Source organism: Acomys russatus, chromosome 4 (assembly GCF_903995435.1).
Source record: "Acomys russatus chromosome 4, mAcoRus1.1, whole genome shotgun sequence".
Taxonomy (NCBI): domain Eukaryota; kingdom Metazoa; phylum Chordata; class Mammalia; order Rodentia; family Muridae; genus Acomys; species Acomys russatus.
In genome coordinates, this window is record NC_067140.1 from 27749684 (window position 1) to 27762271 (window position 12588).

The window sequence follows — 12588 nt, forward strand, 5'->3', positions numbered from 1 at the left end:
ACCTGGGCTTTCTGCTTACTGATTTTCATAAGCCCCACCCCCCCTTTTTTTCCTACTTGCTTGATGTTGCACAACCTAACCCTAAGTTTCTTGAGCTATCTGCTGCTGACAGTCTGGGCCTAGAACACATGTCAACTCAGACTCAGCCAGAGTGCAGAGAGGTGTGAGAAGAAGTGAGAGGATACCCAGTCGAGTGAGGTGACTAGACGCTGTGGAAAAGGACTGTTACTTTCTGAATACTTATACCTATGGATGGACATTACAGAAACCTGAAACAGATCAGAAGGCAGAGTTGTGGAGCCCCGTCCTCATGGGTACTCCTGCCCCTAAGGCCCAAGGACCATTGTGGAAGAGGGGAAGGAAACAGTGTAAGAACCAGAGGACCAGGACGTTTGCTCTAAGATTGTGTCACCTAGAAATGTCAGAGAAGCTACATCCATAAAGTCTAACCAACCTGGCTGCCTAACTATGACCTGAAGAAGAACATATCAGCAGACATGCTAATGTGTAAGGGACAAAGCCCACAAGGCCTCAATCATAGACGAAGAAATATAGGTAACTAAGGAATTTTGAGATCTGGAAAGATAATCTTCCCTAGGGAAGAACATAGCAATTGGTTATCCCATACCAAATGGTCAGTCTTTAAAACATACACATAAGACAGACGTGGTGGCGTGGGCCTGTAATCCCAGCACTTGGGAGGCTGAGTGAGGCAGGTGGATCATTGTGAGTTCAAGACCAGCCTGGTCTACAAAGTGACAGCCAGGCTACACAAAGAAATCCTGTGTCGAAAAAAACAAAATAAAACAAAACAAAAACTATACGCATACAAGTAACATACAGACCGAGTAGGTTGTATTTATATCCTCAGGGATTATATATGTAACAACAAAGAAAAAGGCCATGAATTTGAAAGCGCGTGTGCACGTGCATTTGTGTGTGTGTGTGTGTGTGTGTGTGTGTGTGTGTGTGAGAACATGAAAAGGCTGGAGGGAGCAAGGGTACACTTATAGTCAGCTACCTCATTACTGCTACACAAGCAATGTTCCGACCTGGCCAGATGCAAGCGAAGCTGTGGGAGCACTGGCCGCCAAGACTGCTTTGGTAGCCCTGGAATCGGGTGTCAGCTTAGAAACACAGTAGCACTTGAAATGGTAGGATTGTCTCAGTAGGTAATAAGAAAGGGCGACAAGGTTTCTCCTTAGTAATGAACAGAATGAACTAGGATTATATGGGACAGCCGTGCCAGCACATCATTGCAGGTGATTCCTAGAGGGTCGCTAAATAACGGCGGCTGGATTTTTCCTTGTCTGGGGCGGCAGCCAGGAAAGAAGTCCTTTCTGGGTGGTCTCGGAGATGAACGAAAATGTCAGTCCCATAACAGTGGCTTGAGACGAAGATGAAGATCTCCCTCTCTGCGCGGTCTCTCTAGTTTTTTGGTAAGGAGTAATACATTTGTGAGGCTCACGCGAAGCACTGAACAAACCCGACTGCAAGACAAAAGCTCATTTACTCAGTTGAGTGCTACTTGCCTGCTTCCCCGGCCCGGAGGCGACGACGGGACCCTCACGCCCGCGCCTTATGTCGATCGCTGGGCGATTGTGGCTGCCGCCTTAGATCTGCAGGCTCCGCCCCAGGTAGTAACCCTTCCCGGGTTCACACGCTGCGGCACCGCCCTGCGCGGACGGAGCCCCACCGGAGCCTCCGCGTTGCAGGGCACCTGGGGGCGGAGCCTCGTGTTGCTGGGGGCGGGGTTTCGTGCGGCGCCCCGGGCGCCTGCGCAGCCGCCCTGACCCGCTGGAGCACACGTCCTTCCGGGGGCGCGCGTGCCCGTGCGCGAGCGTGCGCGTTCTGGCCGCCGCCGGGATTGCTTCCGCCGTCCTCTGCCTCTGCTGCCGCCGCTGTTGCCGCCCGGGATCCTCAGGCCGAGCGGTAGGACGGCCCGCTGCCCTGCAGCGCCGCGGTACGGGAAGCGGAGCTGCGGAACCAACCGGTGGACGGGCGGGCGGGCGTGCCGACAGGTGAGCTCGCTCTCCGGCGGCCTTCGAACTAGGTGGGGCCGCGGGGTTCGGGCCGCGAGAGCCGGCGAAGGGGAGGGGAGCGGAGCGAGGGCGCCGCAGAACGACGGGAGCGCTGCCCGCAGCCAGAAATGGCGGCGACCCTCCGCGGGGCGGCGAGCCGGGCCGGGCCGGGCGCCGCTAGGCCCTGCTCGACCTTGCGCACGGCGGGGCGGCTCGGGGACGAGGCTTTCCGGGCCAAGCCGGGTCCGCACGAGCGGCCGCCTCCGCGGCTCCCGGGACGCAGGAACTCTGGTGTAGGTAGAGGCCAGGGAAGGCTCCGAGGCTGGGCGCTGAAAATTGTCTTACAGTTGGAAATTCCGAAGGCATTTGACGTATAAAAAACCCTATTTTTTGTATGGGCCACAACGACGTTTTAAGAGGCGCTTTTGTGTCGGGTTGTTTAGGGAGCCTATTAGGGACTCATCGGTTCAGGCTCCAACTTGTGTTTCATGCCTGGATTAAAAACTTGGTTTTCGTTGTGTCTAGGAGATGATTTCTCCGAATGCATTAAGTGCGTCTTCTGAAAAGAAAAAAATGCGAAAGGTAGCTTTATTTTTGTTTTCAGGTTGGACTTTAGGTAAAGTGGGTCGCTGTTTGTTGGACACGCAGCTGGTCATTCATTCCTTATAGGCAGTGTGTCTGAATTGCTAGTGATTTGCCTGTTTAAGAAAACAAAACACTACTTAATATAAAAAAGAATTATATTGACCTATCTACTGTCACGGCAAAACTCTAATGGTAGGATAATTTTGTTCATTTATTTGCTTCCCTTAAGGAAAGAGTAATCTATTGGGTGACATTAAAAGCCAAGACTTACAACGTTTCTGGACAGTTTGTGTCCTAATTTGTTATGATTCTGTTACCTTTACCAGTGTTTTCACACCTAGGCTGGCCCTGTCTGTGTGGACTCCAAGCCAGTGTGGGCTGTGAACACAGAGCATTCTGGAAAGGGGTGGCCTGTCCTCGGAGTGTGTAGCTTCCTGCCTCACACTCTCCTTGCCCCAGCAGCCTCCTCGCTAGTCTCTTAACAAATTTAAGTGCTTGATCCTTGATTCTTTCCTGAACAAACTCGCCCTTTCCTGTTCTGTGAGATAGTGTTTGTTTCTACTATTCCATTATTTGGTTTACTGTATCTACTTGCTTTCCTACTGTTCAGCTCTGAACTTCCCATTTCTCTAACCCCTCCTTGCTTCACACAGCAAGCCGTTGACTCTTACTTCATATATTAACGGACTTAACAGTTTTCTAGTCATGGGGTTTTTTTTTTTTTAGAAGTCACATAGTAATATTTATACACTGGATGGAAATGAGCTTGTAGCGGCTGGGCTATTGCCTTCTCACCAGGAAGTCAGTGAGTAGTGAGCCCTTCCTGGTTCCTGGGAGGTAGGTAGGTGTACAGGAAACCTTGTATCCTCCAGGACAGGGTCCTTGCCTTCCCCCTGCCCATTCTGAAAAAAGAGCAGCCAGTTAAGAGGGTATTAGAAAGGGGCTTAGGACTTCCCTGTAAATCTCTTTGCAACTTTTGTTGTGTTTCAAGATAGGGTTTCTCTGTCTTGAAAATATACCACCAGGTAGGCTGCTAGTTCAAAAAAAAAAAAAAAAAAAAGCATCTTAGAAAATTTGCTTTTGGCTATGTGTTAGGACTAGAGGTGACAGAGAGATGAAGTCATCTGAGCTTCATTTATTGTGAACAGGATATTGCTGTGTAGCTCAGGCTAGCCCGAACCTTGTGATCCTCCTGCTTCAGCCTGGTTAAGGGCTGGAACCACAGGCTTTACCACACCACACCTTGAGTAATAGCGCGCAGTTCCTGATGCCCTTTGCTGGAAGGAAGCTCACTTTCACTGTGTGCGCTATGACAACCCAGTAGAGACTTCTTTGTGACTGACTGAAGGACTCTAAAGTTCTTTCTAAGGCCTTTGCCTCCTGCCCATCTAAGCTCAGAAGACTGTCTAGATTTCTCTGTATTCTTTCTTTTTTAGTTTCCTTTTTAAATGTAGGGATGCTTTGTCTTCGTGTATACTACATCCCAGAAGAGGGCATCTAATCCCTTTATAAATTGTTGGGAGCCACAGTGTGGTTGCTGGGACTTGAACTCAGGACCTATGGAAGAGCAGCCAGTGTTCTGAACAGCTGAAACTTCTCACCAGCTTAATTTCTCTGTATTCTTGGGAACAATTCTGTTGGTGTGTGATTCCGTGTTGGGTGCATCTGCACAGTTCTGCGCGCTTTTGCATAAGCGCATTTTGGAAAGAGTAATGCTGCTGGGCACAGTTGTAGCTCTACCCTGACAGCCTGTTTTAGACTGTCAATTGAACACAAGGCTTCCAAGCCTGATTTGTTGACCACTTAGAGCTTGCAGTATCCGATAATCTGCCAAAGTTGTGTCTTTAGGGCCTAGGTGCATGGTGCTCACAGGTTTTTGTTGAATAGATAATTAAAATGCAGTGAGATAAAGTGGGGTTTTATCTTAGAAGTTTGTTTCTGAATCAGAGAGTGAAGCAAGCATGAAGTGTGGGATTTAAAGTGTGTAAAGCTGTGAACAAACTGTAACCGCGGTGAAAGCGGCTATTCTCTAGTGTGGAATAAACTCCTGGTTAGGAGCTGTTGGCATGCAGAGGCAGCACCCGCATCAGCCCGCATATGAGGACGGCTAGCGTGCTGCGGCTGCTGCTGCTGCAGGTTCCCAGGTACAGTATATTAAGGATTTTAAAGTGTGCTTGAGCTAGGCACGGTGGTGTACACCTGTGATCCCAGCACTCTGGGAGGCAGAGGCAGGCGAGTCCAGGGACATCCAAGGCTACACAGAGAAACCCTATCCCAAACCCTCTCCCAACAAATAAAAAGTAAATAAGTAAATGAATAAATAAAAATGTCGTACTTGGGGCTGAAGGTGAAGATCGGAGGAGAGTGGTTGTTTAGCACATGTGCCAAGCCATGGATTTAAGCTCTACACCTCAGAGAAGTAAGAGCTGCACTCCTAAGGTGAGGCTTGCGTTTCTGTACTACAGAATCTGCGTTGTTTGGTTGTCCTGCCCTTGCCTGCGCATCAGCAGAAGCTGCTGGACTCTCCTTCCTGAAAGAGGGCAAAGCTAAAGCTTACACCAGTTGTCCCCATTTTACCTGTCTGTCACAGAACCAGGGTCTTTTACTGTTAGGTTCCTAAATAGGAGTGACAAAGACGCTAAACGTGGTTATAGCCTTATTTTGTGAAAAACCAACTCCTGTAACATTCTTAATCTTGGAGCCTGGGCTGCTGTGCCAGGCCTGCCTCTGATGATGGATTAGCAGCTAATCTTTTAACTGGCAACTAAATGGGAAGACTTAAGGATTGGATTACCCAACAACCTTTAGTGTGGATTTCGCTCCTCCTGACATTTTGCATTAACTTGAGCACATTTATTAATGAAAGTTTGTGTCCTTCATTCTCAATACATGATAGATTTTAAATGAATTCTTTTTTTAAAAAAGATTTATTGGGGGCTGGAGAGATGGCTCAGAGGTTAAGAGCATTGGCTGCTCTTCCAGAGGTCCGGAGTTCAATTCCCAGCAACCACATGGTGGCTCACAACCATCTACAATATGATCTGATGCCCTCTTCTGGCCTGCAGGTGTACATGCAAGCACAACACTGTACACATAATAATAAATAAGTCTTTAAAAAAGAAAAAAGAAAAAAAAAAAAATTTACTTAGTATGTATACCATGTGGGCCAGAAGAGGGCACCAGATTTTATTTCAGATGGTTGTGAGCCACCATGTGATTACTGGGAATTGAACTCAGGACAACTGGAAGAGCAGACAGTGCCCTTAACCATTGAACCATCTCTCCAGCCACTCAGTACATGATATTTAATAGGTGTGCTAGTTATGGTTTTGTTGAGGAGACACCATGACCACACAACTTTTTTTGTTTTTTTCAAGACAGGGTTTCTCTGTGTAGGTTTGACTGTCCTGGACTCTAGACCAAGCTGCCCTTGAACTCCCAGCAGTCGGTCTGCCTCTGCCTCTGGGATTAAAGGTGTGCGTCACCACCGCCCAGCTGACCACACAACTTTTATAAAGGAAAACATTAGATAGGGGCTGGCTTACAGTTTCAGAGGTCTAGTCTAGTCTAGTCTTGGCATGAAACATAGCAGCATGCAGGCCAATATGGTGACTTGGTGCTGGGAACAGAGCTTTGGAGTTCTGCATCTTGATCAGCAGGCACCAAGGAAAGACTGTGTCACACTGCTCTTAGGTTGAGCATAAGAGACCTCAAAGCTTGCCCCCACAGTGACACTTTGTCCAACAAGGCCACACGTCCTAATAATAGTGCCACCCCCAAAGCATTCAAATACGTGAGTCTGTGGGGGCCATACCTATTCAAACCACCATGATAGATATGGTTTGGGATTTGTTTTTGGTTTGGTTTGTTTTTTAATTTGTGCTGTGCAGTGTAGGTGTGTGGGTGTGGTGCATGCACTTGTGTGCGTGAGTATATGTACTCTGCTGTGCGTATACAGACTAGAACAGAAGGAGCAATATCTGTTGGGAGGCAGAGACAGGCAGATCGCTGTGAGTTCGAGGCCAGTCTGGTCTACAAAGCAAGTCCAGGGCAGCCAAGGCTACACAGAGAGACCCTGTGAATGCCCCCCCCCCCTAAAAAAAGGGCAGTAGCTGCTCTTGCAGACATCCTGAGTTCAGTTCCCAGCAGCCATATGGTGGCTCATCTGACCATCTGAAATGGAATCTGATGTCCTCTTCTGGTATGCTTGAAGACAGAGCACTCATGTACATAAAACACATAAATAAATCTCTTAAATTTTTTAAAAAAATAACAGAATATTAGGTATCGTCCTCTGTGGATCTTACTTATCACCTTGAGTCAGGGCCTCTCAATGACCCAGAATGTCCCTCAAGCTGTCTGGCTGGTAAGTGTATAGGATCTGCTTGACGTTTTCTCAGTGCTAGGGCTATAGGTACACAAAACCTTACCTGACTTTTTAAGTGGACCCTGGGGAGTCAAATACGACTTGATGCTTACAGAGCAAATGCTTTTACCCATTGAGTCATCCTAGCCTTTGGTATAGGTTTTTACAAATAAGAATCGCTTCAAATTTTGAGTTTCACAAACATTGATATTTTATATCAAAATTACAGAAACAAAGATCTCATTTTTTAAAGAAAAAATACAGTGGGTGTGATAAAGTGCCTTTAGTCCCAGCAGAGGCACTTGGATCTTTTTGAGTTTGAGGCCAGTCTGGTCTACAAAGCAGGTTCTAGGACAGCCAGAGCTATACAGCGTTGGACAGAGAAACCGTGTCTCAAAACAAACAAACAAAAACAACAAAAGAAAGACACTAGATTTGGGGGAAATCACTGGAAGTTCTTCCATGAACTTTCCACTCCACTGACTTTATGCACTGACTTATTTCATTCCAAAAATGTTTTTTTCCACAAGTGAAAATTAGTTTGTGGCAGAGAACTTTTATCATTTATTTCTAAATATTTTAAACCCAACTAATATTTTGAGATTTTGTGAGATACTATGAATTCTCAGTGAATAGCCCCTGAGTCTGTGTAAGTGAACCTAACCCACTATCATGAGTTGTAATTTTATATTGTCAGTTTAATTGCTAAACATTAATTATACACATACCCCCATGGTGTTTTACAAGATGAAATATGCAGAGTCTTTTTATGTGTTCTGAGGAATGCTTGCCTATTAGCTATAAGCTTATAGTCCTGGTGAGTCAGAGGATTGGGATGAGGGTTTGCTGGGTGACAGTATCAGCTGTGTCCCATTCAGGCTGTCTTGGGAAAGAAGTGTGGCCATTTTCTTAGAGAAATCTACCTTTAGATGGCTGCTCTTTTTCATTAAATAGGTTGGAATTCAGATGCCTCGTGCTGCTGTTTATCTGAGTCAGCCTTAAGGGGCAGGTTCTAAGTCACAAGCCTAGAGGTCTAAGACTGCAGGCTCCTCGGTGCACACTTGTAAGTGAAGGCGAGGTGGAGGGTGCGGGCAGGAGGAGGTGCTGTTGGCCTACCCATATTCTCTCTTATTACTTGGAGTCCATTTTATTGTAATTTTTCTCTGACAAATTCTGTTAGACTGTAAATCTTATGTTTTTACATGCATCACCAGCTTTTATTCCCCCCTGATACATGTGTCTTCCCCCTTAGTTTTGTCCAATGTTGCTACTGTGTTTGCAATGCCTAACAAAATAACTCTTTTGTCTTTTGTCCAACCTAACAAGTACCCTGAGGTTTGTTCAAGTATACCGCATTTGGGAAACATGTTTTCTTACAACCTTTTAGCTAGTCTTACAGCTTTGCCCTCTCTGCAAGAGAAAACTCTCTGTAGAACCAGAAGGCATGTGCTGTAGGCTGCATTGGGAGAAATCTCTGTTAGTGTTTAAACTATCTAGCAAGTGTCAGAAATGTATCACTTTTTTTTTTTTTTAAGATTTATTATTATGTATACAGTGCTCTGCTTGCATGTACACCTGCAGACCAGAAGAGGGCATCAGATCACATTATAGATGTTTGCAAGCCACCATGTCGTTGCCGGGAATTGGACTCAGAACCTCTGGAAGAACAGACAGTGCTCTTAACCTCTGAGCCATCTCACCAGCCCACTTGTGGTTTTTTTAAAATTTATTTATTTATTTTGTATACAACGTTCTGTCTGCATGTGTACCTTCAGGCCAGAAGAGGGCATCAGATCATAGATGGTTGTGAGCCACCATATGGTTGCTGGGAATTGAACTCAGGACCTCTGGAACAGCAGTCAGTGTGCTTAACCTCTGAACCATCTCTCCAGCCCAGCACTTGTGGTTTATTGTATTATGACCATTTTGGTAATTCTAATTTATTATGTTATGGTTTGGGGTGTTTTGTTTGTTTGTATATCTGAGCACTGCTTTGTGTGCCTGGTGTCAGTGGAGGACCGCAAAGGGGTGCTGGGTTGACTGGAGCTGGGGTTACATACAGCTGTGAGCCACCATGTGGGTGTTGGAAATCAAATCACTGTCCTTTAAAAGAGCAGCCAGTGCTCTTGACTGCTGAGCCATCTTTTTTTTTTCCTTTTTTTATTATTAATTTATTCAAATTACATCTCAGTTGTTAGCCCATGCTAAGCCATCTTTCCAGGCCCTTTTTAGCATTTTTTTTTTTTTTTCATAGCAATTTTCAAGCAGTTACTCACCAAAAAGTTTTCTTCCTTTTTTGTATTTTTCTTTATACTTTTTGAGACAGGATCTAGCTGCTTTTAAACTTGCTATGTAGCCTGAGAAAGACTGTGAAACCATCCTCCTGCCTCCACTTCCAGTAGGCATGCCTGGCCAAGTCATGGAAAGTCTTGTCCTGTCCATTGGTATATTTTTGTTTTTAAATCATATCATCCTGAATGAGGTTTTTTTTGTTTGGTTGGGGTTTTTTTTGTCTGCAAATAAGACATTCCTTTTCTCCTTCCTCTAAATCTAAATTAGATCACTAGGTTATATAGCCAGCCTAAGCGGCAACACTCCTGTAAAGATTTGGGAGGCTGAAGCACAAGGGTTATGAGTTCAAAGCCAGCCTGGGCTGGATTGTGAACCTGAGTGAAGAAAACATTATAAATTACTTGAAATCCTCCTCCTGCCTCTGCTGGAGGGCATTTATTATGTAAATTACAAGTGCAAATGTGAAGCTGGCTCCAAATGTGCTTTATGAAGTCTGTCTCTTCTCTTGATTCTTCTTGCTTGATGTGTTGGCATTGCTTGCTAACCAGTAGCAAGGTATTAGTCAAGTTTTCAGCCTCCTATCATGACAAAGCAACCTCTGAGGTGAAAAGGCCATTTTCTCTCAGACACTTTAAGCTGATCCTCCTCCTTCCTCAAAGAACATGAGAATCATTGGTAACTCAAAGGCAGCTACGTCACTGGGAAGCCTACCCTACCCTGAGTAACAACTCAGGAAAGCAGCATCTGTGAGCTCCCTGCATGACTTGCAGTCAGCTCTCCACTGGTACGTTTTCTTTTTGTTTTTTTTTGTTTTTTTTTTTTTTTTAAGATTTATTTATTTATTATTATGTATACAGTGCTGTTTTCATGTACACCTGCAGGCCAGAAGAGGGCATCAGATCACATTATAGATGGTCGTGGCCCACCATGTGGTTGTTGGGAATTGAACTCAGGACCTCAGGAAGAGCAGTCGGTGCATTTAACCTCTGAGCCATCTCTCCAGCCCTCCACTGGTACATTTTCAAAATAAAAAACATGGAGTTTCTACCTTTTTTATAGTTCAAAAAAGTACTGTGGTAAGCAACTGTCAGTAGATGTCAAGGTTTAATTAAAATGGCACAGTTAAATATCTGATATAGTGGACAAGAAAATGTTATTTCTATATCACACAACATTTCAGATAGCTGGGATTATGAAAGGATAATACTATACCAGCATTGCTGTATTTTGTTAATTCTCTATGTCAGAAGCACACTAATAACAGTAATACAAATAATCACTCGCTAGTGTCTTTTTCTTACTGTTTAGTTGGTTTTTTGTTTGTTTGTTTTGTTTTGAGGACAGTTTCTCTGTGTAGAATTTACATAGACCAGGAAGGCTTAGAACTCAGAGAACGATCCCCCTCTGCCCTAGTGCTGGCAGCATACAGGCCGATACGGTGCTGGGAACAGACCTCAGAGTTCTATATCTTGATCTGCAGGCATCAAGCAGAAGTACGCAGTGGACGTAGCTTTAGCATATAAGACCTCAAAGCCCTGCCTCCACAGTGACACACTTCCTCCAACAAAGCCACGCCTACTCCACTAAGGCCACACCTCCTAATAGTGCCACTCCCTATGGCCAAGCATCCAAACATGAGTGGGGGGGGCGGTACCTATTCAGACCATGACAGAGTGTGTACCACCATGTCCTATATAATTGTTTGTTTTTGATTTTTTAAATAAGAAGTATCTTTGAAATATTCTTTGGATCCACCTGGGGAATTCAAAAGTTAGTTGGAGAGCAATAAAAAGACTTAATTTAAATGTGTTTTTGAGGCTGGATATGTGGCACATGCCCACAGCCCCACCATACGGGAGGCTGAGGTGGAAGATATCAGTGTTTGAGACCAGCTTGGACTATATAACAAGGCTTAGATAGAGAAACATTTTGGGAAATTCATCAAAAAATAACAAGAATTTAAGACATATAAAGCACATCACAAGTCACTGAGCAATAGTCATTTTCACTTAACAACCAATGATTGGGGTCATTACAGACCCTGGAAGTAAATTCTTAAATTCTTAAAATTGCCTAATTGTAAAATTAATTTAGATTTAATTTTATGTGTTTCAGTGTTTTGCCTGTATGCATGTATGTACACTCTGTGTCAGGGTGTTGGATCACCTTGAACTGGAGTTACTGATGGTTGTGGCTGCCGTATGGGTGCTAGAAACTGAATCAGGGTTCTCTGCAAGAGCAGTACATGCTCCTAACCTCTGAGATTACTGAATTTTGTGGGAAACTCATAAACAATTATTTTCTAATCCCCACCACAACCAAGACAGGGTTTCTCTGTGTAGCCCTGGCTGTTCTGAACTCACTTTGTAGACGAGTGTGTGACCTGCCTACCTTCTGCCTTCCTGAGTGCTGGGCTTACAGGCATGTGCCACTGTGCCCACTTGTTGTTTGGTTTTATATTCGTTTTCCCTTTTCAGTTTAAAACTGTCAGTGTATTTTGGGACAAAACTACTTTTCTTTAGATAAATTTTATTTCATGTGTATGTGTGTTTTACCTGTACTGTAGTGTGCTTGGTGCCTTCAGACGCCAGAAGAGGGCATCAGGTCACCTAGAGTTATAACTATTGGCACTTGGGATCTGCCTTGTGGGTGCTAGGAATCGATCGAACTTGGGTCTTCTGGAAGAACAAGAGTTCTTATCTGTTGAGCCATCATCTCTCTAGCCCAAAAATTACTTTTTCTTTAAACAATATATTCTTGTACTCTCTTCTCATTACCAAAAGTGTGTCTTTTTCTTTGTTTGTTTGTTTTTCAAGACAGGATTCTTTGTGTTATCTTGGCTATCCTGGACTCTGTAGACCAGTCTGACCTTGAACTCAGAGATCCACCTGCCTCTGCCTCCCAAGTGCTGGGATCAAAGGTGTGCGCCACCATGCCCAGCTTCTAAAAGTATGTCTTAATCTTTTTATATTTGAGTTTCCCTCATCATTTCTCTGATTACTGTTGGATCTATTAGAAATCTTACCCTTTTACCCTTTAAGGAACTCAGTTTCCAGTGACTACGAAGAAGGCAGCCATTATAAATGGTAACATCAGCAGTCAGTAGTTTGGCAAATCTAGGTAGGCATCCCTACTCCTGGAAGCAGGTGTTTTCTTGTAGTACAGTTTTTCAGTGTGGACAGAACATATTTGCTAGGCTGTACAGTTTAAAAAAAAAAAAAAAAAGCAGGACTGGAAAGATGGCTCAGTGATTAAGAGCACTGGCTGCTCTTCCAGTTCAGTTTCCAGCAACCACATAGTGGCTCACAACCATCTGTAATGAGT

The 12588-nt window shown here is 44.7% G+C and overlaps 1 protein-coding gene across 2 annotated transcripts in view; it reads left to right on the forward strand.

Annotated features, from left to right (window-relative positions):
- Window positions 1-1857: 1857 nt before the first annotated feature.
- Window positions 1858-12588, forward strand: part of Dnajc5 (DnaJ heat shock protein family (Hsp40) member C5) — a 38176-nt gene continuing 27445 nt past the window's right edge. Inside the window, exon 1 of one of the 2 annotated variants that reach the window (XR_007830506.1) lies at window positions 1858-2021. The gene's annotated coding sequence lies outside the window, so the exon portion shown is untranslated. The remainder of the gene's footprint in view (window positions 2022-12588) is intronic. The other variant, XM_051144031.1, reaches the window with a different exon arrangement.